We start from the raw sequence: 24,000 nt of genomic DNA on the forward strand, positions 1-24,000 counted from the left end.
CAGAATGACCACCTATATGTCAAACACAAATACAAGTCCAAATCCCAACCGCTGATCACCAATGTTAGAAATGGGTTCTTTGGTTGACAATCAGGTTACCCCCTGTTCAAGCAAGGACCCTCACTCTAGTCAGGGTAAAAGAGAATCACCCTCAGCTAACCCCTGCTTACCCCCTTGGTAGCTTGGCAGAGCAGTAGGCTTAACTTCAGAGTTCTAGGTGTAAAGTATTTGTACCGACACACACAGTAACTTAACGAAAACACTGCAAAATGACAAAATACAGGTTTAGAAAAATAGGAAATATTTATCTAAACAAAACAAGACCAAAACAACAAAAATCCACAATACACAAGTCAAGTTATCAATAGAAATGCAAAAAGAGTCTTTAAGTAGTTTTAAACACACACTAACGCTGTCAGCATGAAAAAGTACCTTGGGTGCTTCAAAAATAACCCCGCACGGGCGAGTGCGCATCAAAAAGGGCTTGTGATGTGTTGATACCACTCACGAGCGGGACCTTGCATCGTTTCTACTTTCGCCGGGTCAAGGCGCGTTGTTTCTTTTCTCTGCAGGAGAGCGATGCGTCGATCCGGTCAGCACTCTCGGGTCCGGGCAGGCCTTGCGTTGTTTTTCCACGCCCAGAGGTACTTCAGTCGGTAATCCAGCCGCACGATGATCCGAAAACCCCGCAGCGCGTGTTGTGATCTCCCAGCCTCCGCCAGCGATGCTGCACGTCATTTCTCCTGCTCTGGGCGTCGATTCCTCGGTTGCGTTTCCTGCGAGCATCGATTCTCAGCTGCGGAGCCAGCGGTGCATTGTTTCTTCAGCTGCAGATCAGAGTCGCGTCGATCTTTTCCCCACACGGCGCTCTGTGTGTGGATTTCCTTGTCTTTAGGCTGCCAGCTTCTGATTTCAGGGTCTACAGAGACTCCAGGTGCTGGCAGAGAGAAGTCTTTGCTGTCCCTGAGACTTCAAACAACAGGAGGCAAGCTCTAAATCAAGCCCTTGGAGATTTCTACTCAAGATGGAAGACACACAAAGGCCAGTCGTTGCCCTCTTACTCTGGCAGAAGCAGCAACTGCAGGATAGCTCCACAAAGCACAGTCACAGGCAGGGCAGCTCTTCTTCCTCAGCTCTTCAGCTGTTCTCCAGGCTGAGGTTCCTCTTGTTTCCAGAAGTGTTTCTGAAGTCTGTGGTTTTGGGTGCCCTTCTTATGCCCAATATCTCCTTTGAAGTAGGCCTACTTCAAAGTAAAGTCTCTTTTGAATGTGAAATCCTGCCTTGCCCAGGCCAGGCCCCAGACACTCACCAGGGGGCTGGAGACTGCATTGTGTGAGGGCAGGCACAGCCCTTTCAGGTGTGAGTGACCACTCCTCCCCTCCCTCCTAGCAGAGATGGCTCATCAGGATATGCAGGCTACACCCCAGCTCCCTTTGTGTCACTGTCTATTGTGAGGTGCAACCAGCCCATCTGTCAAATCTGACCCAGACAGGGAATCCACAAACAGGCAGAGTCACAGAAATGGTCTAAGCAAGAAAATATCCACTTTCTAAAAGTGGCATTTTCAAACGCACAATCTTAAAATCAACTTTACTAAATTGTGAGCTCAGAGACCCCAAACTCCACATGTCCATCCGCTCCCAAATGTAATCTACACTTTAATCAGATTTAAAGGTAGCCCTCATGTTAACCTATGAGAGGGACAGGCCTTGCAACAGTGAAAAGCGAATTTAGCAATATTTTACTGTCAGGACATATAAAACACATTACTATATGTCCTACCTTAACCATACACTTCACCCTGCCCTTGGGGCAGACTAGGGCCTACCTTGGGGGTGTTTGACATGTAAGAAAAGGGAAGGTTTAGGCCTGCAAAGTGGGTACACTTGCCAAGTCGAATTTACAGTTAAAACTGCACACACAGACACTACAGTGGCAGGTCTGAGACATGATTACAGAGCTACTTATGTGGGTGGCACAATCAGTGCTGCAGGCCCAATAGTAGCATTTGATTTACAGGCCCTGGCACCTCTAGTGCACTTTACTAGGGACCTACTAGTGAACCAAGTATGCCAATCATGGATAAGCCAATTACATACACACTTTGTACAGGAGCATTTGCACTTTAGCATTGGTTAGCAGTGGTAAAGTGCCCAGAGTAACAAAAACAGCAAAATCAGAGTCCAGCACACATCAACAACCTGGGGAACAGAGGCAAAAAGTTAAGGGAGACCACGCCAAGGATGAAAAGTTGAACATGGTCCAACTTTCCAAGGACCATCTAGGAGATTCCAAACCCTTGGATTTGGACCTTTTGTACTTGCAAGGAGGACTTCAGGAAACACCTCCTGAAATTTTGAGAAATTTTGAGAATTTTGGTAAAGTTGAGGCATTGTGTTTCTAAGCACTACGAAGTGTTTCTTCTTTAAAATTCATATCTCTGGCTTCAAGGACCATCCAGGAAATTTCAGACCCTTGGATTTGTGTTTTGGACGCTTTGTACCTGCAAGGAGGACTTCAGGAAACATCTCCTGAAGTTTGGAAAAATTTTGAGAATTTTGGTAAAGTTGGCTCTTTGTGTCTCTAGGCACTAGGAAATGTTTATTCTTCAAAAATTAATATCTCTGGTTCCAAGGACCATCCAGGAGATTCCATACCCTTGGATTTGTGCTTTGGACCCTTTGGACCTGCAAGGAGGACTTCAGGAAACACGTCCTGAAGTTTTGAGAGTCTGGAGACATCTGGTAAAGTTATTGTGTTTCTAAGCACTCAAATGTGTTTATTCTTTACAAATTCATATCTCCGGTTCCCTACATTGGATGTATGTCGTTTGGTGTCTACGTATAAAAATATAACCTATTTTTATAAATTGGTGTGGGATTTCTATTGTGCATTTTGTCTCACTTATTTACTGTATTTGTGTTTTTGAATGCTTTACACTGTTGTCTCCTAAGTAAGGCCTGCCTGCTTGGTTACAGCTACCATGGGTTGAGCAAGGGTCTAATTTACTGAGACCTTTACTGAACCTATATTTGATTAGTGGCCTTATTGCCAGTGGTAGGTTCGTACTTACCTCTACCAATAACCCACTTTCCAACACCATATATAAACAAAATAAATAAAGCAAATTAAATTAGAAAGTATGTCAAAACAGGTTAAAAAAATCCCTACAGAAGTTTAAAACAATAAAACATTGGTTAGAATAATTTAACTAGCAAATGACTGCACTCACTCATCGCAATGCAATTTCCACAAACCATTTCATACTGTTACAAAATGCACATGAAAAAGCTCTTAGGCAGAATTAATTGTAGTTAATCAAGCAGCCATTTTAAGTCTAATTGACCATGCAGAAAAGAGAAATTTGGATATTGCAGACACAACCACACTGGTGTAATCACTGTTTTTTTTTTTACACATTCTGAAAACATAAGTGTGATGTGACAGCTCCAACAGACAACACAAAGGAACAATCCATCTGGCCCTGAGGTCTAGTATAATATGTGCAAAAAAAGAGCAGATGTGCCTCAGTCTCGTCAAATAGCATACATGCCTGGCACAAGGTGGCCTTTGCCTGTAGGGAAGCCCATCTTGCTAAAACCGCATCTGTCAGCAAAGTACCTTATCCTATCAGTAAAGCATGTGACCACGCAATGGACAAATACAGTTGAGAAATTCCTCAATGTTCAGCTCTCTATTATGAAGCAACAAAAGCCTTCTGCAACTACCTGTAGAACTAGCTAATTCATCATAGGCAATAGCTCTCTCCAATTATTTAGTTTTAACAACATTAGCAGAAGTAAACTTAATGGAGGAAGGCTCTTCCCATAATTTACCTAAACATAGATTGTAGAGTAATTTCTTAACACAGGCCAGCCACTTGACAAGATGTCAGCAAGGCCCTCTCCAAAGACTGTAATTCCTGAACGGCCCATACCCACACGCAATAAAGTAACTGCTTTATTGAATACAATGCAATAACAGGTTTAAGATCAAGGTCCAATCTAAGTGGAACTAAAGGGGTACCTCTTTCATACCTGTAATAGCGCTTATAAAATTATTCTCGCTGGTCCCTAAGGAACAGTGACCCTATAACTCTGCACCATACATAGCTGCACTCCTAGGTTGGGCTTTGTAAATATCCATACCTGGAAGAACTGGATACCAGGATGCCTTTTTTGTAAGGCTAACAGTGGGCGCAGCGATATGGGTTAACAAGAGTGAACTTTTCGAAATATGTGAGGCACATGATCCTGAGTCAGCCAGACGGAACGCCAGTAAATCAAACTCCCTGCCCCTTTCCAACACTTCCCGCCCCCATTGATGGATCATGCCTTTTCAGTGAAAAATATATTTTTGTCTTGGAGCACCTTAAAAATAGAAGAGCTATGGCACACTCCCTGGATCTGTTGACACTACCAAGCAGTGGCCAAATCAGTTTAAAAAATTCAGAGGCTACTCCAGGAGGCGGATATATAGACAACAACAGTCTCTCCAACCACTGCAGTGATCACCCTAGTCTTTTCAAAGCCAGGGATATGGGTCTGACTTGCAAAGTGCAGGTCAGAAGGGGCACCAGTCCTCTCAGTCCCCTTTCCCAGTGTCAATAACCTCCAAGCCTCTTAAGTTTAGCCGTAGTGGCACACACCATCTGGTGGTGGACATGCTTCAGCACTACAGGGAACCAAGACATCATGCCCAGCAGATGGGTCCTACAAAATGTTCCACATGGCTGGGCTCTACTCTTTCGTTTTACCATGCCAAATGTTACCCCATCCAAGCGACTTTCAAAGGAGCAACTGTCCATTCTGTAAAATGAGATACAAGTGTTACTGTCCAAGGTGCTTTTGAGAGTGTCCCAGACTCAAAAAGTGAAGTGAGTTGTTACTCTCACTATTTTCTTCTACCAAGGAATGATGGGAGTCTCTGACCTATTTTCGGCCTGTGTAAGGACATATTCAAAATGCTCACGCTGGCCCAGATCCTGTCTGCTCTAGACTAGGAGACCGGATGGTGTCTTTGGGCCTGCAGGAAGCGTATTTTCATATATCCATCCCGCAGTCCCACAGACATTACCTGCAGTTCAGGGTAGGTCAGGAGTACTTTCAATATGCCATGCTCCACTTTGGCGTCACCAGCTCCTCTCACAGTGGTCGCTGCCCACCTTCAGAGGACAGGGAAGGCTGGTGCAGGTTCTCATGAATGACACCACTGCCATGTGGTATTGCAACAAGCAGGTTGGAGTTAGGCCCTGGACCCTGAGCCAGGAGGCGCTGCACCTCTGGAGGTGGTGGGAGCATGCGGGCATTTTTCTGATGACAAACCACTTGGTGAGATCTTTGAATGCCAGACCAGACAACCTAAGCAGGTGCCACCTACCAGATCATAAGGTGACACAGGGTGTCTTTCTGTAAAGGGAAGAATCAAGGCTAGATTTTTGTTCCAGGGTTGAGAACATGCAGGCCCATATTTATACTTTTTGACGCAAAACTGCGCTAACGCAGTTTTGCGTCAAAAAAATTAGCGCCGGCTAACACCATTCTGAAGCGCCATGCGGGCGCCGTATTTATTGAATGACGTAAGCCGGCGTTAGCCGCCGGCGCCGTCTGGTGTGCGTTAAAAAAAACGACGTACACCAGGCAGCGCCGGCGTAGGGGGATATGGGGCTTGGGCGTCAAGAAATGGGGCAAGTCAGGTTGAGGCAATTTTTTCGCCTCAACCCGATTTGCGCCATTTTTTTTTCACTCCCAACCCCCATAGAAATGACTCCTGTCTTAGCAAAGACAGGAGTCATGCCCCCTTGCCCAATGGCCAAGCCCAGGGGACTTCTGTCCCCTGAGCATGGTCATTGGGCATAGTGGCATGTAGGGGGGCACAAATCAGGCCCCCCTATGCCACAATTTTTTTTTTTTTTTAAACTTACCTGAACTTACCTTAATGTCCCTGGGATGGGTCCCTCCAGCCTTGGGTGTCCTCCTGGGGTGGGCAAGGGTGACAGGGGGGGTCCCTGGGGGCATGGGAGGGCACCTCTGGGCTCCTTCAGAGCCCACAGGTCCCTTAACGCCTGCCTTTTGCAGGCGCAAAAAAACGGCGCAAAAGCATCCGTACGTCATTTTTTTTGACCCGCCCACTCCCGGGCGTGAATTTTGCCCGGGAGTATAAATCCGACGCACATGCCTCGGAGGCGATTTTTTAGACGGGAACGCCTACCTTGCATATAATTAACGCAAAGTAGGTGTCCACGCTAAAAAATGACGCAAACTCCATGGACTTTGGCGCTAGACACGTCTAACGCCAAAGTATAAATATGGAGTTAGTTTTGCGTCAGAATTGCGTCAAAAAAAACGACGCAATTCCGGCGCAAGCAGAGTATAAATATGCCCTGCAGTCTCAAAAGATTTATGCACCGTAGTTTCCATGGGAACACATTAGCAGACTAATTCCAGCTGGGATGGAACACAGTATTCCTGTATGCCTTCCCGTCTCTGTCACTCCTTAAACAAGTTCTGAAAAAGATCAGGAAGAACTGGGACCAAGCCATTTAATTGGCTCTGGACTGGGTGTGGTACCCAGAATTTCTGGGCATAAGCAACTGCCCTTCAATCAGACTATCATTATTATATGGTTCCTACAAAAATAATAGGACTGCGTGTTAGGACGCCAGAACTTCAGAATGTGGGAAACTAAGGCCCATATTTATACTTTTTTAGCGCCGCATTTGTGCCGCTTTTTGATGCAAAAACGGCCCAAACTTACAAAATGCAAATGTATTTTGCAAGTTTGCTCCGTTTTTGCATCAAAAAAAGACACTAATGCGGCGCTAAAAAAGTATAAATATGGCCCTAAGTCCGTCCACACTCTCAGAGACCACTGGCCCAATGCCCTGATAGCTCAGTTGGAACAGCATGAGATTCCTAATATTAGGGTCCTGGATTCAAGCTCCACATTGGGCGTCATATTATACCGTTCCTACTAAAATAACAGTACTGCATGGCAGGACAATGGAACTTCAGAATGTGGGAGACTGAGTCTGTCAACACTGTCAGAGACTGCTGGCTCAACTCCTGGCTAGCTCACAGTGCCTCACCTGAACCCCTAATCTGACTGGGGTGGAAGGTGATTATGGCAAACTAAACATGACACTCCGATTCCCCAGGGAAGTTGTGCAAACAGTTTTCCCCCTTTCGTTGTATTACTCATGCATGCCCAGGTGAAACAAAAGATACAAGATACGTTTTCAATACATTTATTGAAACAATAATAATCTTTCATAGAGAGAATGAGCTGCGTGATAATTAGGCAGATGAAGCAAAGCAAAGTTACAAGCATTCTGAACATGGTAAAGATAATTTACAAGCCAACCATGGTGAATGAGTTCTAGAGGTTCTAGGGATTCCCACCTAACCCTAAGACTACACTGAAAGCATAGCAGGTGTACCTTTCTGCCTGGCCCGATCAAAAGGATTAACCATAACCCCATACCTGGAAATGGTGTAGAGAGTCAGCCCTCTCTGGAATCTGGTAAATTATCTTCAGCCGAGCTGCATGTGGGACACAGCATTCATCCCAGGATGGTCGCAGCTGGAATGACCCTCTGCTTATTCTGGGTCAGTGCATCATTCATATAATAAAAACGACACTGTGTTAGAAGCACAGCTCTGGAGCAATGCTATGTGTAGATGTTAGAAGCTGTCTCCTGAAAGTGCAACACAAGCACTAGGATATTGTGTACTGTGTTCCCAGGCTTGAATAGAATGTACTGATTACATGTTGAGAAAAGGCTAACACAAGCAACCCATACAATATATTCCTAGAATATTACCATGCCAGCGAAGTGTGTCACCACTAAAGAGATGCAGCTAAAATGTGTAAAAAATGAATTATAAAATGAAGCCAAGAAAGGTCCAAGAGGTCCTCACAACATCATTTTAAGATCTTCTGATGTAGCAGCAGGGCAAGATCCCTACACCTGTTTGTGTGGTGCTTGAGCAGCGCTAGTTGACTGCTTTTGATCTGCCACCTAAAGTGGTGGGTACCTTCTTCACTGTCAAGTGCCATTCCACAAAGTCCATATATACCAGTGCTGGGACAAATTTGTGGCTTGGTTTGATATGCTCAAGATTGACCCTTTGCAAGCCAAGCTGTTGCATGTTCTATTGTTCATTTTATCTTTCATCCAGCAAGGTCTTGCAGTGGGCACTATAAAAGGTAATTTGATGTCCTTTCAACATTTGCCTGACCAACCATCCCTGTTTAAATCACCAGTTGTAATGAAGTTTATACAAGGTTTAACACACATTTCCTTCCAGACCTTTTGTGATACCATAGTGGAACCCTAATTTGGGCTTGATCTTTCTTATTTGTATGCCCTTCGTGTCAATGTTCGCTGCATCACCTAACTTTAAAGACTGTTTTCCTCATTGCAATTACTTCAGCTTGTTTTGTGAGTGAGCTTCAGGCACTGTCTGGTCAACCGCCCTACGCTACCTCTTTCCCAGACACGCTAGTGCTGAGGATTCAGACAGCCTTTGTCTAAAGTCGTGATCCCTTTCCACACTTGGTAATCTACCCTACACCACCTCCTTCCCTGACACAATGGTGCTGAGGATTCGGCCAGCCTTTTTTCCTAAAGTTGTGATTCCTTTCCATGCTGGGTAATCTATCACCCTGTCAACGTTCTTTGCTCCCACCGAAAGAGGAGGAGAAGCTTCATAGATTAGAACCCAAAAGGGCTTTAAACATTTATATTGATCGCACCAAAGATCGAGATGGCTGTCAGAAGAGGAACATGTTGAAGTGGATAGTCCTCTGCATTCAGATGTGCTACACACTAGTCAAGAAGCAGCTGCTGGAAGTATGGGGCACATTCCTTCAGGGCTAAGGCTGCTACCATTGCTGTGGTATGTGGAATGCCTGTCCTTGAAATCTGACAGACGGTGACGTGGGTGTCAATGCATATGTTCACAAAGCACTACTGCCTTGATGGCCAGGTCTGGTGGGAAGAGCATTTCACCTGTTCACTTCTACAAGACTTTTAGATCTGAGCCCATCCACAGACCCTCCATCTTGAGAAAGTACAGCTTTGATATCTATTGTAAGGTAAGGCATTTGTGGTTAGAAGTATCCATAAGAAGAACAAGTTACCTCTGGTAATGCTCTTTCTGATGGTTCTAATCACAGATTCCTCACTGCCTACCCACCTCCCCATTGTGTGGAGTGGCCTCTTTTTAATATCACAGAGGTCTCAAGTTAGAAATCTGTGCACAATTGTTCATGCTCCAGGCCTGAGGGCACGGAAAGATCTAAGCAAGAAACTGATGCGAGAGCACAAGATTGGCACTTAAATGTGGTTCTACTCCATCAGTTCCAGGGTGGCACAAAGCCAGCACAGAAACAGTACAGCACACCTGAAGGCAAGCAGGGGCATTGCTGGCAAAAGGTTCCAGATCCAGTCTAGGAATTGGGGAGTATTCGAAGGGGAGGAGTCTGCAGTTAGAAGTATCCATCACAAATATGTTTCTTCACAGCACTCAAACCAGATTGTGACAGACACTTTTGTGCTATTTCCATGGGTTATTTGTTAGTGGGCCTGTCTATGCCTATACATTTCTAATCTTCAAAATATGTAAAATTAATTTTCACAAGTTTTCAAATCTGAAAAGGAAGCAAAGCTCATGAAAGTTGTGTGCCGTACAGTCTTAATGAAGAATATAATTTTTCAAGGAATCATTCAAGATATCAGTGCAATGAATGTGTCAAAACCTAGTTCACGTCCCCAACCTTTTTCCACAAATTCACTGTTTAAATAGGAACATGTTTTCTTTAAATGTTTAGGACAGTTAATTGGAGGAGGGACTCACAGTGCTCATTCTATGTAAAACTGTGTATTTCCCTCTGGCTGTAGGATGGATTAATCCATACTGATGAAAACAGAACAGCTCCTGATTATTTTCTGCAGTAAGATACAGATCTTCACTGTCCAACAAAGCATATCAACTGAATGAACTTGCGAAAGGGCCTGGAGTAAAAAGGTCATCCACAGAGATTCTCAAAACATAAGGGATTTGAATCATTTCTGTGGGGCCCAAAATGTGATAAGGTTCTCAGTTCCCAAGAACACCATCAAGCAAGTATTAAAATATTATGCAATGATGTTAAGAGTATGGTAATCCCTTTTAGCTTTATGAGAAGAAGCATGTGACTGCAATATGAGATGGTGGTGAGCTTTCAGGAAGAAAGTGCCCATGCACAACCAGCAAGATCATAATTAAGATTATAAGCTACAAAAGGAACATGATATTACAGTATAGTTCCAAATGTAGGACCAGGGTGGGCGGCCCCAGCAACAGGTAAGCCTGCATCCATAGCCTTGGCTACCCACAGAAGTGGTTACTTCTCATGTTTCTTGGAAGACAGAAAGAGAACACCTCCTGTTTCAGGATCTGGATTGGGCTGATTTCCAGATAGCATGATTTCTTTCATTAGCATAAATTCAATTAATGGAGATTGGTTTTTGTGATGCACATAAAACTGCAGTTGTAGCAGTAATTGATGAGATTAAAGCAGATTATGTGCTGAAGAGGTTGCTTGCACTATGTTCGGCTCATCACTTGATAATGGGTGTAAAGCTGGAGCTACAGCATGCCCATCAGTCCCCAAAAAGGGGCTGTGATTTCAACACAAATGCACTCTTCTTGTTGCATTTCTAGAACAGAGAGAGGATTTACTGAATAATCTGGAGGTAGTCTGAGGACAGTGGTGGGCAGCTGAACACAGTCACCCACATAGTACTTTTTAATATGACTGATCAACACCCTATTTTTATTTGCACCAAGAAGCAGTGACAGGATTACAGTGTGTGTGCTTTCTAACAGAAGAACTGGGACAGGTGGTCCTTAAAACAGCCCAAACACTTGCCTGTCAGGGATGCATTCCTGTACTAGTTCTCCCACTTTGTGTAGCCACACACCAACAGTGAAATTGTGAAATAGGGTCAGATGAATCGGGTCTTGACTCCAACATCCTTCAAGGAGCAGTCCAAATTGGGCAGGACCATACCATATGGAAAAAGCCAGCCTCTGATGCACGACAATGACGGCAATCTGCTGACACCCCAGGAAACGTATAATGTAATCACCTTAGTTTAAGATACACCTAGTGAAGATAAAAACTGGATACGTTTGAACCTAGCGTCCCAGGATACCTTGGGGGAGGATGCTAGTATCGACCTCGAAGCGGAGTCCAAGAGCACTGGGCCTATATCCACTTCCCATCAAGCTGTAGGGGTAGAAGGTCCACCTGTGTGCCCACAAGAGTGTGCAAGACAGTGGTGTAATCACCTTGGTTTGTCCTGAGATAAGAAACAGGTAACTGAGACATTCGTGTTCTGGGAGCTCCTAGGATGCCATCTTCCATCAGATACGAGTCTGACCCATTAAAGCCCCATGTAATAAAAAATGTCTTGCCAGTATGTCGTAGGACTCCCTAAGCTCCAAAAAGGTGTTCACCTGACCTCCTGTGAATGAATCTCTCATCATATTGATACCTGCATCAGGCCAATTCTTTAACCCAGTCCAGCCACTGACACACTGCCAATACCAGGCCATCAGCATGGGGAGCTCACAAGAGTATGGGGTCAGAATGTGTTCACTGCAGTGCTCTAGCACATGTGTAGTGCGCCATATGGATTAGGACATCCTCCCCATGAGTCAAAGAGATGGTAGTAGGGCAGATCAATATACAAGTTAGGGGGGTTCTTTTAGGCATCCTGCGCTCCCGACTGCATCCCAAAGCACCACCCTGCAGTGAGCATCCGATTACAATTGAGCAGCTAAACAGTACAGAATCGAAATAAGATGCAGTCATCCCTCCCTCGTCCACAGGCAGTCGCAACTTACCCCTTGCCCCTGGCCATCTCCTAAATGGCACCCCAGTCCTCCTGCACAGTGATTTCTGCTCCTAACTGTTCAACCACTACAGAGTCCAACAGTGGGAACAAGGAATCTGGGATGTAGTTCAGCAACTCAATTTCATTGATCTAGCATAGATCACGCAATATTAGTGCAAAACATTATTCTATTAATATCCTCCTGTGTAAACACGAGCCGGCTCCTGGACTCCTGGATCTGTAGGATAGCATGGCCATCCTCTCCAAGAAGCCAGGACATCATGCTACCTGACATCTCTCTCAGAGTGAGACCTCACCAAGTATTCTCTGTAGTTGAATTGGCGCAATCACCCTACTGAGGCAAGATATTACTTGCACTCTGCGAGTATCTGTGCTCTGCCACTCGTCCTGCCACTCAATCCTCTTGGGAGTTCCTCCAAGACCACCTCGTGCTGCTGGACATTGAAGACTAGCTGAGCCCGACCCCCCCACCTTAATGGTGATGCAATAGCCATGCATAGCCAATTTAAAAGCCTTCTATTTGATCCCAACCGATGTCGCAGAGCCCTCATTATCAGCCCAATAATCCAAAATCTTCTCATGCAATGTGGACCGGAACACCTGGTCTTCTAGCATAACTGGGACGGAACACAGGGCTTGCAAGGGGCCATCAAAGGCACACAGCAGGGGGGGCAATGATTAGAGTACATTTGTGCCAGATACACAGCATCTATAATCTCCTCACATGCCTCAGGACAGCCAAGCACCCTATCCAATCACACGTCCTGGTCAGACACACTAGAGCGGTGTGAATAGGCCTTGGTCCCTGGGTTCCTTATCCTCCAACAATCTACTAGTCCCCAATGTTGTACCCAATTGCAGAAAGCATTTGTCAGTTTGGTTGCGGATGCCATACGCTGGGGGGATTTGACCTGTCCAAGTTGACATTCACCATACAACAGAAATCTCCATCTACTATAGGGGCTTAAGGGAGAATGGAGGGGAGGAGAGTCATCAAGCTATCTAAAAAGGGGGATTGATCAATGTTGGGAGCATAAACATTGAGCAATGCCACGTCCTCACCATCCAGGCAGCCCAGCACTAACATAAATCTACCCTCCAGTTCAATAATAGACTTATGCAGTAGGGAGGGCCCAGATAAGGGCTCCCCTTGCAAATGTGGAGTAAGTTGTGTAATACAGTTGCCCCCTCCATCTCTTGTGAAGTGCTCTGCCCTCTACAGCTGCCAGGTGCGTCTCCAGCAGGAAACAACCTGTGCCCCTTTCCGCCTAGGATATACCAACACATTATAGCATTTGGAGGGCAATGCCAGGCCTTGAACATTCCATGGTATGATTTGAAGATTATCAGCCATTCCAATAGACATGCACACAATGTTGGATCACAACTTTACTGCCCTGGGCACCACACTGTATTCCCAGGTACCACACAACACAGCAACCACACCTGCCAGCAACACTCCACACAAAAACCCAACCAGGGGCATCCCCAGCCCCAGTATCCCCCTGCTTCCTCCCACCCGAACTGAGACATGAGCACATTCTGTCCAAGCAAATATTGGAAGCCAATAGGCCTAACAAACAGGGCCCCACAACAGGCCAACCAGGTCCACCTCGGAGTAATAGAGAGATTCAAGAGACCAGACAAACCAAAAAGGAATATAGACCAAAACAGTACAGACCAAGCATTATACGGAGAGAGCCCTTCCAACACCCAGGACCCTTGAATCAATATAAAATAAAGAGGACTTAGATAGTCTGAAGCCTACAGGTAGTGAGCTCCTCCACTACTGAGGGTATACAGGAGCAGCTGCCCATCAGGGAGTCAAATAATGGCAACTGCTGAGCAACGTGTCACCCCAGGTAGAATCTCACCCAGCCCAGGTACAGCAGAGTTGCCCAAGCTCAAGGTAGAACAACTTCTGGATTGGGATCCTGGATGGGGGAGCTTCCTCCAGAGTGCATAGAAGCCACCACCTCCCCCACACTTGTGTGCTCCTCAGCCACCTGCTGCTTAGTCGTTCAAATGAATTCTCGGAGTTTGGACCTCCAACACCGTTGGTGAGTTGGCAGATGTGGCCTGGCTGGTCAGGTGTGTGGACCCTGCATCGTAAGCTTCCAACCAGTCCGAAGCTGCAGAGGGATCATTAACAAAATGGGTCTTGTCCTTTGCCTGAGCCCTCAGGCAGCAGGGAAAAGCAAAGAATACAGGAGGTCCAGTTCTCTGAGGTGTCGGTTAATGGACAGGAAAGAAGCATGCTGCATTTGCACCTGGAGCGTGAAGTCAGGGTACAGGGAAACCTTTGTATTTTGCACCACGCACAGGCCATGAAGCCAGTCCTGCCGAAGGAGGAGATCAAGTACCCGGAAGTGCAGGAGACGGTCTACCATCGGGCGAGGTGGCACAGCAGACTGGTGGGCAAGGCCGGGACTCTATGCACCCGTGCAAGGCATAGAATTTGGAAAGGCCCTCTGGTGCCACCACCTCCTGAAACCAGCTCTCCAATCGACTATGGCATCGCCCGCTACATCTTCCGGCAGATCAACTACCCTGATGTTGTTTCAGTCGGTCCTCCCCTCCTGATCTTCCAGCAGGGCAGCCAGCCGTTGCGTTTTTGCCTCCAGATCAGCCAGTCAACGTTTTATAGCTTGAGACTCAGGTACTAGTGTCTGAACCGTCACCTCCAAGGCCAAGACTCTCTCAGCCACCTTCTTGGAGTTCTCCCACATCTCAGCTCCACCTCAATTTTTACCTCTAGGCATTCACCCGTAATATTGATCACCGTCAGGGGTTTGTCTATCTTAGAATCCATGGTGGGGGCGTCCCCACCTCCATGGTCCTGCTTGATCCCCTCCTAGGAGGCAGTAGGGGGCATCGTCCTTGGGGTGCTACGTGCAGCCCATGTCACATGGAGCAGTGGTGGGTGAAAAGAAAGGAGCAAGCACGTGAGCCGACCAACCGGAGATAGTCCTGCCAGGAAGTGCAAACGCTCTGCGTGCACAATCAAGGTCGCCTACAGGGGTGCACTATAGCCTAACCGGCACAGTGCAGGCAGAAGAAATATGGAGAGGGAAATACCCCTCAGCCCTGCTGGTGTCAATGAGAGGAGCTGTAATGAGCAGAGTCATCAGAAGGGCGGTTCCCTCTCTGAAAGTGCCCCCAGGGACGAGAGTGCAAAGGGTGCTTGCATCCCAGCCTGTATGCAGCAGCTTGAAGAAAATATGTCATCTGAAGTAGCCGCCCAACACTCCAAGCATCGGAACAATTGGGGGAGGGGCTTACCACTGCAGGTCGACTCCGGGCTGGGATCGCCATTGTGAAGGCTTGGGAAGTGGGGTGGGTTCCAGACCTCCAGGGATATTTATAGTGAGAATCAGAATTTGCAGGCACAAAACCAAAGAAATCCAGCTGTTATAGTTAGAGTTATTTCAAGTATCTTTAACTTGTGCCCTACAGTAACTATAACTCGCGTCTTAGCCATGTACTGCTAATTATCCCACACATTACATATGTAATTGCATCTTCTATGACATCATTGATAGTGTCATTGCAATATTTGCAGTAAAATTATTGATCTGAAAATTGTGCATGGGGGGACACTAGTTATAGTTACCTTAGGGCATGAGTTATAGTTGCTTGAAATAGTTTTACATTGCTCCTGCCAAGAGCAAACAGAGCACCAGTGTGGGCAGGGAAACCGCTATGTCCTGGGAGTGGGCACCCCTGGACATAGCAGGAGCCCAGGCCTGGGGTTCTCAGGGTCATTAATGGCCCTGGAAGGAGGGCCAGGCAGCCTCCCTCCCTTTGGATCGCACAACCAGGCCCCAGGGGATGGTGGTCCCTGGGTCCGAGATTGGCCTGGGATGGGGGCTGCGTGACTCCCCTCCCCATTTTGTATATCAGCTGGGCCCTGGGATGTGGGGCCCCAGGGCCGAAATCGGCATGGGAGAGGGGAAGCCCTCCCTTTATTGTATTTTGGCCAGGCCATTGGGGATGGGGTTCATGGCCTGGGGGATTGGGGGGCTTCACAGGCCCTCTTCTCCAACTATATGAATTAGTATACCCCTTAGATCTGGCCCAACCAGCAGCCCGTACTTTAAAAAAAAACATTTTATAGTGGATTTGCAGCTCTTGCGCGAATTTGCTGCAAAATAATAAACACATATTTTAGGCCCCCTGCAGGGTCCCCCTGGGCCCCAAACACCAGGCCTAGGGGGTCATGGTATTTCTACCCTGGTCTATTTTTAATGTTTTTTTTTGCCAGCACTTCCTGTTTGAAGTGGGGGCAGCCAATCAGATCTAACCACCCGACCCTCCGAGTCCCTAGAAATCTTTTTGCTTTAACCCCTTAGGTGCCCAGGACGTAACGGTTACGTCCTAGTTTGCACCCCTTGGGTGCCGAGAAGGTAACTGTTACGTCCTAAGGGCCCTCGGGAGGGTGGGCTAGCACTGCCTCTGGTGGCCAAGCACCCCCCTACCTTGAGCAGGGATGTAAGGGGAATTGCTTCCCCTTCCACCCCTGCCCCGCCCCCTGGCTCAGCTTCCAGCGTGGATCTCTCCTCCGATCATGTGGAGGGGCGAGAGAGGCATCAAAGGAAAGGAAAGGCCTTTCCTTTCCTTTGATGTCTCTCTCAGTATTTCTGCTGCCCGATCGCGATGCTCTGTGTTTTTGGGGCGTTTCCTGTTGCGGGCACTAGGCCTACCCACACAAGTGAGGTACCATTTTTATCGGAAGACGTGGGGGAACACTGGGTGGAAGGAAATGTATGGCTCCTCTCAGATTCCAGAACTTTCTGTCACCGAAATGTGAGGAAAAAGGTTTTGTTTGCCAAATTTTGAGGTTTGCAAAGGATTCTGGGTAACAGAACCTGGTGAGAGCCCCAAAAGTCACCCCATCCTGGATTCCCATAGGTATCTAGTTATCAAAAATGCACAGGTTTCGTAGGTTTCCCTAGGTGCCGGCTGAGCTAGAGGCCAAAATCCACAGCTAGGCACTTTGAAAAATACAGCTCTGTTTTCTTTGGGAAAATGTGATGTGTCCACGTTGTGTTTTGGGGCATTTCCTGTCGCGAGCACTAGGCATACCCACAGAAGTGAGGTACCATTTTTATCGGAAGACGTGGGGGAACACTGGGTGGAAGGAAATGTGTGGCTCCTCTCAGATCCCAGAACTGTCTGTCACCGAAATGTGAGGAAAAAGGTGTTTTTTTGCCAAATTTTGAGGTTTGCAAAGGATTCTGGGTAACAGAACCCGGTGGGAGCCACACAAGTCACCCCATCCTGGATTTCCCTTGGTGTCTAGTTATCAAAAATGCACAGGTTTCGTAGGTGTCCCTAGGTGCCGGCTGAGCTAGAGGCCAAAATCCACAGCTAGGCACTTTGCATAAAACACTTCAGATTTCAATGTAAAAATGTGATGTATACATGTTGCGGTTCCTGTTGCAGGCACTAGGCCTACCCACACAAGTGAGGTACCATTTTTATAGGGAGACTTGGGGAAAACGGAATAGAAGAACAAGTGTTATTACCTCTTGTCTTTCTCAACATTTTTTCCTTCCAAATGTAAGACAGTGTGTAAAAAAGATGTCTATTTGTGAAATGCACTGTAATTCACATGCTAATATGGGGACCCCAGAATTCAGAGATGTGCAAATAACCACTGCTTCTCAACACTTTATCTTGGGCCCGTTTTGGAAATTTCTAAGGTTTTCTTGATACCTATTTTTCACTCTTTATATTTCAGCAAATGAGTTGCTGTATACCCGGTATAGAATGAAAACCCAGTTGCAAGGTGCAGCTCATTTATTAGCACTGGGTACCTAGGATTCTTAATGAACCTTCAAGCCCTATATATCCCCGCAACCAAGGCAATCACCACTGTCAACCAAACAACTATATGTATGTTATTACTTGATGTTTTACCAAGGTGGTATATGGTATGCATGGTATTATGTGATAAATCTTGAAAAATAATAAAAAGATGTTTAAAAAAAAATTCCTGCAACCAGAAGAGTCCAGCAGACATAACAGTATATTGCTTTAAAAAATCTGACATCACATGAAAAAGTTACAGAATCAAAAGTAGAGAAAAATGGCTGTTTTTTTCACCTCAATTTCAATTATTTTTTAATTTAGCTATTATTTTCTGTAGGAAAATCTTGTAGGATCTACACAAATGTCCCCTTGGTGAATACAGAATTTTGTCTAATTTTCAGACATGTTTAGCTTTCCAGGATCCAGCATTGGTTTCACACCCTTTTCTGTCACTAACTGGAAGGAGGCTAAAAGCACAAAAAATAGTAAAAATGAGGTATGTCCCAGTAAAATGCCAAAATTGTGTTGAAAAATGTGGTTTTCTGATTCAAGTCTGCCTGTTCCTGAAAGCTGGGAAGATGGTGATGTTAGCACTGCAAACCCTTTGTTGATGCCATTTTCAGGAAAAACAAACGCCTTCTTCTGCAGCCCTTTTTCCCCATTTTAAAAAAAAAGCAAAATTTTCGCTGTATTTTGGCTAATTTCTTGGTCTTCTTCGGGGGAACCCACAAACTCTGGGTACCTCTAGAATACCTAGGATGTTGGAAAAAAGGACGCAAATTTGGTGTGGGTAGCTTATGTGGACAAATAGTTATGAGGGCCTAAGCGCAAACTGCCCCAAATAGCCAAAAAAGGCCTGGTACCTGAGGGAGAAAAGGCCTGGCAGCGAAGGGGTTAATAACTCCAAAACTACTTAACAGATTTACCCCAGATCACAAAAAGAGATCTTTCTAGACCAAGAGCTAGTTTCTGCCAAATTTGATGTCATTCCGTTCAGCAGTGCGCAGAAATTGCATGGGGAAAATGTGTTTTGGGACCCCCAGTTTTTCTCAGCCCTTGCTTGACGAATCACTCAAAACTTTCAAGACAGCAGTTGAAGTGTGTTGCAAACTAATTTTGAACATTTTGTGAAGATTTGTCATATGGCGCTAAGGTTATAAGCAAATCAAAAGCATTTTCATCTATTGAAACTAAGGCCCATATTCATACTTTTTTAGCGCCGCATTTGCGCTGCTTTTTGACACAAAAGTGGCGCAAACTTACAAAATGCAATTGTATTTTGTACTTTTGCGCTACTATTGCGTAAAAAAATTACGCAAATGCGGCGCTAAAAAAGTATAAATATGGGCCTAAGTCCTTACTATAACTACCTACTGCAGACAGTCGTCAATAGGCAGATATAGTTAGTTTATATAGAAAAAGCTTTGTTTTGCTAATAATTTTTGCAGTTTGATGAATCTTCACAATTTAAAACATTTTTTAAATGCAACGCTTACTTCAGCTGCTGTCTGGAAAGTTCTGGGGTGATCTGTCAAGTGAGGCCAAGAAAAAGGGGAGGTCCCAAAATGCTTTTTCCGCAAGCATTAGTCCACAGAGATTTGGAACAGGAATGGCGCCCGAACCACTGGACAGAATTACACCAACTTTGACAGAAAGGTAACATTTTGTCTAGAAAGCACCCTTTTTTATTTGGTGTAAATGCGTTCAGTAGTTTTAAAAAAACAAATTTGTTTATATAGTGATGCAAAGGCCCCGCAAACTCTCCCAATCTCGTGCTGAGATCTGATTGGCTGCCAACACTTCAACAAGGAAACGTTGGCAGCCATCTTGGGACTCAGCTTCAGCTGAGTCCGAGAAAAAAGATTTAAAAAAAGAAAAGGAGTCAGGGTAGCGACACCCTGACTCTTTAGCTCTGGTGCTGGGGCCCCAGAGGGAACCCCAGAGCAAAAACTTATTTTTTAAACCCATGGATCTCAAGCAAATTGAAAAAAGAAAAGAAGCTCAGGCTCCTGCAGTTGTTTTAATGAAGCCCCCTGGTGGGCCATGTCAAAGATAAGGAGGGGGCACACAGGCCCCTCGTCCTATGCTTACTGAAGCCCCAGAGACTGCCACCTCCCGGGGGCGATTCTTACATTGAATGCAAGGAAGCCACATGGCCCCCACGCCTCGGGGACCACCAGTACCCCAAGGCAAGATGCTTTTATTGAAGAAAGGGGGTTCTGCGAACCCTCCCATGCTGCAGGGACCACCACCTCCCTCGGGCCAACTTTCAATAATATGTGGTGGAGATCTCAGCCCCTCTGGAGCCCCAGGGACAGCCACCTCCCTGGGGCCAAACATGCAATGAATTGAGAGGGCCCATCTGCCCCCCCCAGCAGCCCTGGGGCCCTCCCCCCGGGCCAAGCATCCAATGAAATGCGGGGGGCGTCCAGCCCTCCTGCAGCCCAGGGACTGCCACCTTGCCAGGGCCAAATATACAATTAAATGTAGGGGGCTGTTCCCATGCGGCCCAGGGACCACCACCTCCTCTGGCCTAAATTTAAAGAAGAAGGGGGTCTGATGCAGACCCCCATCCCCTGGGACCACCACCTGACTGGGGAAAATTATAAATGTTGGAGGGGGTGCATGGCCCCCCTCATGGAGCCAATAATGACCCTGGGAACTGCCACACCCGAGGGCCGGCTCCTGCTTTGTCCCGGGGTTCCCACCCCGGGACATAGCTGTTTGCTCTGACTTGGCGGTTCCATTTTGACTGCTAAGATAACATGGCTGGGCCCCAGGGGCCAAGATCAGCCTGGGGAGGACCCCCACACCCCCCAAAAAAAAAACTTAAATATTTAGGCTGGGCCCCAGGGAATGGGGTTCCCAGGACTGACATCAGCCTGGGGAGGGGGGCTACGCAGCCTCCTGCCCCCCCAAAAAAATTTTTTAGGTCAGGCTTCGAGGGATGAGGTTAGATTTAGAGTGTAAATTAAAGTGTAAATCAAAGAAAGTGAAATACAGCTCAAAGATCAAATAGCCCCAACACACACAGCAGACACATAGAAACATCCAGATTGTAGTGTGAAACAAAGACATATGAATGAAAGCCCTGGTCACAGCCATACATATGCCAGTTATGGGCATTCCCTTGCACTCTGCCCAAGAGGCTACTATTTCTCCAGTAGACAAAACAAAAAAGGGAAGGAGAACTCCTGGACAAGCATATGCAGTGGCAACAGCAGAATGGTGCCAACTATTAATAGTACAGTCGGTGCCTCTCCCACTTGATCAAGCACAAAAGAATCAAATGGAGCTTTCATCTTTTGGAGAGCTTCAGTCTTAACTGCCTAAGAAATTAATAGAATGACCAACCTGATCAGCAGCCTTAGGAGCAAATGTAGGTAAAATGAATGTCCTGAGGAAGGTGAGAACTGGACAAGACTTGCGGTTTAAAACACAAAGAGGCCGCAAGATTTATACATCATTGAGGACTCACAAGTAAGGCATCCTACACAAAAGTGTCTCAGTCTTTCTGAAGGTACCAGCAGATGTAGTAGCAACTAAAACCACAACCTTTCAGTCAAACCATGTATGGTCCTTCCTGTGAGACATTTAGCAGGGCCCTACAGACAAGGGGACAATCCTAGAAAAGATTTAGGGCTACATGTACGTAGCATTTTCATGAGGTAGGGCATTTGGGACCCCCTTGCGAATCGCAAACAGTGTAATTGACACTGTTCAACATAAGGTTTTGCGACTCGCAAATTGCAATTCGCAAAACTATTCATTCGTACATGTAGCCCTTAGAGTCTGCATGCTAGCATAAACCCTCTCAAAAGCCAACATTTATACTCTTCAGGAGAGGTCAAAGTCCCACAATTATCTCAAAATACACAGATGACAGCAAACTGGACACGCAGATACAAGGTAGCCAAACCCAACTCAAACCCATTGTTCAAGAAATGCAAGATTTTTAGAGGGTCAGAGCCAAGAGGCAACAAATTATGTGCCTCGCACCAGAGACTGAAGGATCTTCAATGCTGCAAGGCCACCCCAAAACGTAAGTACCCTTGTCACTTCATTTAACATACCCAACTTCAAAAAACCTGGATGTTCAGTTTCCAAGGCATCGACTACAAACGGGACAGTGGCATGGGGGGGCAGAATAGGGCACCGAAATGAAAGAGTATAATACAGAAGAAGGCACTCAGGCCTGACTGACATAATTTGAAGAAGAGTAAACTAAGATCTGCAAAAAAAGGAGGAAGCCAGTACGCTGATCAAATATGCCTCCCCTTGATCTTGTGTGCAAAGGTGGGCAGAAAGAGGAAAAAGGGAAAGGTAAACAACAGCTCCTGAGACCACTGAAAGGAGCAAACACCCACTCCTGAAACCTCTCAAACTTTCCCTCTCACGCAGAATACTGTCAGAATTATTTTTGAAGGCAAATGTGTCTACTTATGAGGATACCAGGGCCCTCATTACAACCCTAGCGGTCGGTGTTAAAGTGGCGGTAATACCGCTAACAGGCCGGCGGTTAAAAAAATGGAATCACGACCATGGTGGAAACCGCCAACACAGACAGCCACTTTAACACTCCGACCGCCACGGTGGTAGCAACAAACACCGCGGCGGTCACTGCCAACAGACAGGCGGAACACAATGTACCACCCACACTATTACAAGGCACCAATCCGCCAGCTTTTCCGGGGCGGTACCAACGCCATCAAAAGCACGGCGTAAACAGTACACAGAAGGGAAACCACTCAACGAAGAACCAGGACGCCATGGAACCTGGGTTACAGGTCGTGCCCATGTTGCTGTATCCATTAATACACCACAAAGTGGAAAGAAGGCGGCGGTGGTGACGACGGTGAGTACTGCACCTAGCACACAGGGGAGGGAAGGAGGGAAAAGAGAGTGACCCCCACCCACAACAACTTACACACACACATATCCAAAAACATCACAGATACACCTCGTCACTCCCTGCAAGAACGCAAGGACAAAACAAAATGAGTTTAACTAGTGTAATATTCGAACAATCAGATAGCCCAAGAGAACAGCAAATAATCAGTATTCACAAATATTTACAGCAAGTACACAAGTCCGCACACTGTCCCATGAAAGGTCTGTGGACCAGTGGTCCCAAAAAGCATGGGCGAAGCCCACACATGACACCTGCATCAAAACGGAGAGAACACTGCAGGGGCATCAGGTCGGAAAAAAAAACAGGCACCTCAGGGGGAAGGGGAGGGGGGCACCTCAGCCGGATGATGGTACGACGCTACTGCTCCTCAAGGGGGCTCCATGCTCACTGCTTGGTCCTGGAGAGTGCAAAGCCATAGTCTCTCAAGTCTCTCTAGTGGGTGGGTTGCCCACTGCTTGGTCCTTGGGAGTGCAAAGCCACAGTCTCTCAAGTCTCTCTAGTGGGTGATTTGCCCACTGCTTGGTCCTGGGGAGTTCAAAGCCACAGTCCCTCAAGTCCATCAAGTGGGTGGGCTGCCCACTGCTTGGTCCTGGGGAGTTCAAAGCCACAGTCTCTCAAGTCTCTCAAGTGGGTGGGTTGCCCACTGGTTGGTCCTGGGGAGTACAAAGCCACAGTCTCTCAAGTGGGTGACATGTTCCACTGGTTCTGGAGAGGGCTTGGTGCCCAGAGTGCTTCATCCTGCTAAGGACTGTGTTAGTGGATGCTTTTCTCCACTGGTTCTGGAGGGGGCTTTGTGCCCAGAGTGCTTCATCCTGCCAAAGACTGTTAGTGGATGCTTTTCTCAACTGGTTCTGGAGGGGGCTTTGTGCCCAGAGTGCTTCATCCTGCCAAGGACTGTGTTAGTGGATGCTTTTCTCCACTGGTTCTGGAGGGGGCTTTGTGCCCAGAGTGCTTCATCATGCCAAGGATAGGGTGAGTAGATGCATATCTCCGCTGGTTCTGGGAGGGGGGTGGGGGTGGGGGGGGATTTTGTGCCCAGAGTGCTTCATCCTGCCAAGGACTGTGTTAGTGGATGCTTTTCTCCACTGGTTCTGGAGGGGGCTTTGTCCCCTGATTGCTTCATCCTCCCAAGGACTGGGTTAGTGGATGCTTTTCTCCACTGGTTCTGGAGGGGGCTTTGTGCCCAGAGTGCTTCATCCTGCCAAGGACTGTGTTAGTGGATGCTTTTCTCCACTGGTTCTGGAGGGGGCTTTGTGCCCAGTGATTCTCACCTGGGTGTCTCAGCCACGCGATGTACCTGGAACAGGTAGCAGGACACTCCATGTAGACAGACCCACACTCCATCCTGCGGCGACTTAGGCTGCCA

This window comes from Pleurodeles waltl, chromosome 5, assembly GCF_031143425.1.
Source record: "Pleurodeles waltl isolate 20211129_DDA chromosome 5, aPleWal1.hap1.20221129, whole genome shotgun sequence".
Lineage (NCBI taxonomy): Eukaryota > Metazoa > Chordata > Amphibia > Caudata > Salamandridae > Pleurodeles > Pleurodeles waltl.